Consider the following 4849-nt stretch of genomic DNA (forward strand, 5'->3'; position numbering starts at 1 on the left):
GGAGACTCCAGGGGCAGCAGGAGGCCTGCCAGGGAAGGACCTGCCTCCAGCTGCTGTGCATGCCCACTGCTGTTCCCAGGAAGCCCCTCCCGAGGAACAGGGCTGGGCATGGAGGCGGGGAGCTGAGCACAGGGTGTCTAGAAGCCATGCTGGTCTGCGGACAACACGCCTCCTTTCCGAGCACCAGGCTGAGAGCCCCAGGCCCCGGGTGGCAGAGCACAGGCGTGAAGAGGGAGTGGAGCCAGCCCCTCCTGGGCATGGCGCACTACCAGGTGGCCACTGCTAGGTGGCCACAGACAGCGGTCCTGCTGGCAGCCGTCCGGGCTCCCAGCATCTCCAGGGCTGACGCTGGCCCCAGAGGCGAGGAGGGTTTCATCCAATGAGACAACTGCCCAGCACACCATCACAATCACAAGGTTGCAGCTGAATGTGTCGAAACGATTCCCCCACAGTTTGGGGGGTGACTTCTGTGACTCGGCAACTTCCTTCAAAGTCCTCATGCTGGGAATAGAACGCTCTCCAGAAAGCTCCGTCCCAACATGGCTGAGTTAGAAAACTCCAGAAACCCCCAGATTCAGGCCATTCCAGATAGCGACACCAGGCGACCTGCAGCCACAAGACACACACCGGATACTGTGGGTTCCAGCTGTGGCGTGGGGCTGCCACCTGAGGCGAGACGCAGGGGTACCGGCTGGTCCCAGCTCCCCAGCCAAGAGGAGAGAAGAGTCACTCTCCTGCCCCTTTTCGCTGCCCATCACACCATCTGCATCTCTGGGTCTCCCTGTCACACAGATGGTCCCTAGCCTCTGGTGGTTCTAGTATGATTTGTGATTTCCTGATGGTCACACACCACTGTCCTACCTCCAAGCAGAGGTCGCCGGTGAGACAAGATGCTCCTTCCAGAGCATGGGACAGGCTGTGGTGGAGGATGCTGCCGGCAGGCTCCTGGGCGCGTTCCAGGCCCGCTGGCTGGCTCTGCTGCTCTGGAGGTCACATACAGACATTTGCAGCTTCTGATGCTTTGTGCCTCTAGTGGACTTAACAGACATGGTTCCATTCTGTGACATGCACAAGATTCATCACAAAATGCATCACAGCAGAGACTGGACACTGTAGGCACAGTGGCTGGGAAGATTCTCCGACCAGGAGGGCAGGGAAAGGCTGGGCTTTGGAAGAACAGAACTGTTACCCTCCAGGGCCACCTCCCGACTGCTGGTTCTGAAGCGTAGCTCAGTGGAAGGAGGTCGGGCACAAACCAGTCTAGGTGGAGTCCAGGGTGGAAGTCCACTTGTCTACACGTGGCAAAAACAAACACAGTCCGAGCTGGGAACACAGGACTCAGTGAGAGGACCGATCACATCCAGCCATGCGGAGTCCAGCTGTTCTGCCTGCTTTGCTTGTGTTTGAGATGTAGGACATTTTGACCATGCTTCCACCTACCCTCATATTAGAATTTCCTTTCAGTTCCTACAGTGCGCTTTATCCTGGCATTGCCTCTCTCTTTTCGAATTCCTCACTCATACCACCATCTCCTGGCGAGGCTTTAAACAGGTGTTTCACATGCACGTTATGCTGTCTACGTCTCTTGTGCTCCATCTCCCCTTCATGTAATGAATAAATCATAATATTTGCTTTAAATCTCTCCCCAGCACTGCTGGCACGTGGACCTTACAGTGGGATGAAGGAGTCACTATCTGCTCATGGAGCCATGAAGCCTCTCACAGCAGAGTGGCATGTGCATTATGTCTGCTTCTCTGCACTTCTGGGAAGAAATGGAGCTGGTCTCTGCGCTCTATGAATCTTGGTCTTGAGATATTCCAAGGTTACTATGTTTCCAAACATCTGAAAGAACTAGGAAAAAACAACTCAAACTCAGGTGCAAGAAGCCTGGCTCCTAAAATATGTAAGGATCTTTTTGTTTATTTTATTAGTAACTCACCTAAGTTACCTGATTTTTGAAGCAACGATTTAAGCAGAGGGAATCATGGCCCAATTGCTTAGAGGGTTTCTGATCAGCAGAGAACAGATTTAGACACATGACTCATGAAAAATCCAGGCTCTTGCTAAGGTTGATTGGACGGTCGAAATTAGCAGAATCCACTTACCTATCTATGCAACACATATTAGGACCATGTGCTTTGGTAGGAATTTGGGTGAACAAAACCTTTTAACAATTCCCTAAAACGCTGGGACATTTGCTCCTCTTCTAACAAAATAGGGGCAAAGGGAACACTGGAGAAGAGGCCACCACCTGTCAACACCACATAAGGAGAGACACCTGGGAAGAGGCTAAGGAGGCAACTTCAGGAAGGACAGACAGCGTACGTGGGGATGTACCAGGAGAACCAGCCAGAGCCGTGGGGGTGGCGAGACAGGCAGCCCGGGAGAAGCCCAGGGAGCCACGGGAGAGTGCAGGCCAGCAGACCTGGACACGCTCCACGGGCACGGGCTGCCACTCAGAAACTGCGGCGGTGCTTCCTCTGCTGGAGCAGCCCACTCTCCAGAAGTCCTGTGGCACTGTGTCTGCACATGCTGCAAATGTTTTGCCTGGGAAACGTATTTGTGGGCCTCTAAGTTCCCTAACAACACCGTAAGCACACTGAGGGCAGCCCTGCACCTGTTTTCTCTTGACCCACCCTGAGGTGCACAGCGTGGTATGTGGTATGGGGAAGACAGTCGGGGAACTGTCTGGAAGGAACTGGCATGTGCTCTAGAAGGGAAACCTTAGCCTAGGTGTATGATTTTGGCTTCCACAGCAAGTCTAGAGAACGTGTGGGGTCCCAGCTACACAAGGAACTGAGCGAGGAGTACGAGAAGTGAAATATTCCTCATCAGTTACAGCAGCACCCACAGGCAGGAAATAAATGCTATTCTCCAAATGTGGAGAAAGGATTAAAAATAAGTGATACAGACGAAAATACACCGCCAGCGTAAAAGTTTGCATCAATGAGTCACTTTTTCCACATATGTTCAGCTTATTGCTGAAACATGAAGGGTCTCTTGAGCGCATAAAGCACATTTTGGCAGGTGAGTGTGTAAGCCTACACACAGACAGGCACTCGCTGCCCACTCCCACTTAGATCAGAAGCTCTGAGTTCACCACGGAGCTCACTAAAATACAAATTCCTGGGCCCGAGCCCCAAGACTTGGTGTGCCGTGCCAGAGGTGGGGCTCTGGACTCTGACTTTGATGAGAACTCTCAGAGAGATGTGTGCAGGTGCTTGCAGACCACCCAGCAGAAGCATGGACAGCTGATCCCGTTGAGACTACTGGACACCTCAGTGGTACGGCCAGGCAGGAGCTTCACCTGGGGGCTGGGTATCCGGCCAGGCATGTATGTTTTGTGCATAGGCTGACCTCTTGGGTCTTGGGTTTTCTGGTCGGAGACCGGGTGGAAGCAGGCAGAACTCTACGGGAGCTGCTCCCTAGGGTCGGCGACTCCCTGGAGAGGCCCCGTGTGCCGGCATGCTGTTTGCTAGAGGAGCTGTCCTGGGGCTGTCCCTTCCCAGCTCTGGAGGACCCATGTCAGCTACCACCCCAGAGGTGGGGCTGTGCACCTGCAGTGTCGCCATGCTGCTCCCTGGAAGCCCTGTACTACCTACACCCTGAGGACACATGGCACAGGTCAATGCTGAATTCCTGTGCAAGTAATTTTAGGCTCAGTACCCTTTCCATGATAAAAGTCAGGCCCCAGCACACTTCTTCCCGGCTACTCCCTCTGTGGTGCTGGCAGAGGGTCAGACACGCAGCTCAGTGGAATGGACAGACAACCCAGGAGACCCTCAACCACGCGATGATTTTTGAGAAAGGTGCAGGATGAATGCTGAGGAGCAAGAATCTCTCCAGCAAGCAATCCCTGAGCCACTGGACATTCACTGGCCAGGACAGAAACACAAGATAACCCACAACTCAACCTGAACTTCACCTGTGACACAAAAATTAACTACAAATGGATTACAGACCAAAATGCAAGTGTGAAACTATGAAACCTGTAGAAAAAACAAACAAACAAACAACAACAAAAAAAACAACAAGAAAATCTTCAGGGCCTCAAGCTCGGTGAGGCATCCTGAGACTTCACACTGAAATCACAGTCCACGAAAGAGAAATTAATAAAGGGAAACACATCAAAATGAAGACCCTTTTCTCTGCAGAGGCCAGCTGGTGGAGAGAGTGGAGAGAAGCTGAAGTGCAGGAGATGGCCGCAGCCGCGGGGCTGGTGTCCAGGAGACACGAAGACCAAGCAGAGGCCGGCCGTGGAAACCAACGACCCAGTGAGGCGGGTGGCAGGCGAGCGCATCTCAGCCAAGAGGATTCAGGGGGTACGCCCTGGACGGCGCTGGGGGCGCTGGGGCCACGCTTCCTGGAGCGCGGGGGGATGGCGGTGGAGAGGGCTCACACAGGCCCTGGGTGGACACGCAGCTCCTCTGGAAAGCGCCTGCGTTTCTGAAGTCAAACCCGTGCCATCAGGCGGCGAGCAACCTCATCCCCAGGTGAAAACCACGCTCTCAGAACCTGTCACAAACGTTCACGGCGGCCACACGTGCCAGAACCAAGGCTGGAAACAGTGCCCCTCACAGGGCCAAAGGTCGAGCAAACGTGGCCGTCCCCGGGGGCGCTGCACTGGGTGAGAAAGGACAGCCGCGGCAGGCCCCAGCGCCCTGCGAGGGGAGAAGCCAGCCCCCATTACCAGGAGCGCGGTCACAGCACGCTGCAGGGGACGGGAAGACAGAGAATGAGGAGCGGTTCTGCAGGGAGGCGCGTGGAGGAAGTGGCTGAGGCTGCAGGGGTGGAGGGGGCTCTCTGCAGTCCTGCTTGTCAGTCACTGGTGGTGAAGTCACAGAGCCAC

The sequence above is a fragment of the Sciurus vulgaris genome, assembly GCF_902686455.1.
Source record: "Sciurus vulgaris genome assembly, chromosome: 13".
In the NCBI taxonomy this organism is placed as follows: domain Eukaryota; kingdom Metazoa; phylum Chordata; class Mammalia; order Rodentia; family Sciuridae; genus Sciurus; species Sciurus vulgaris.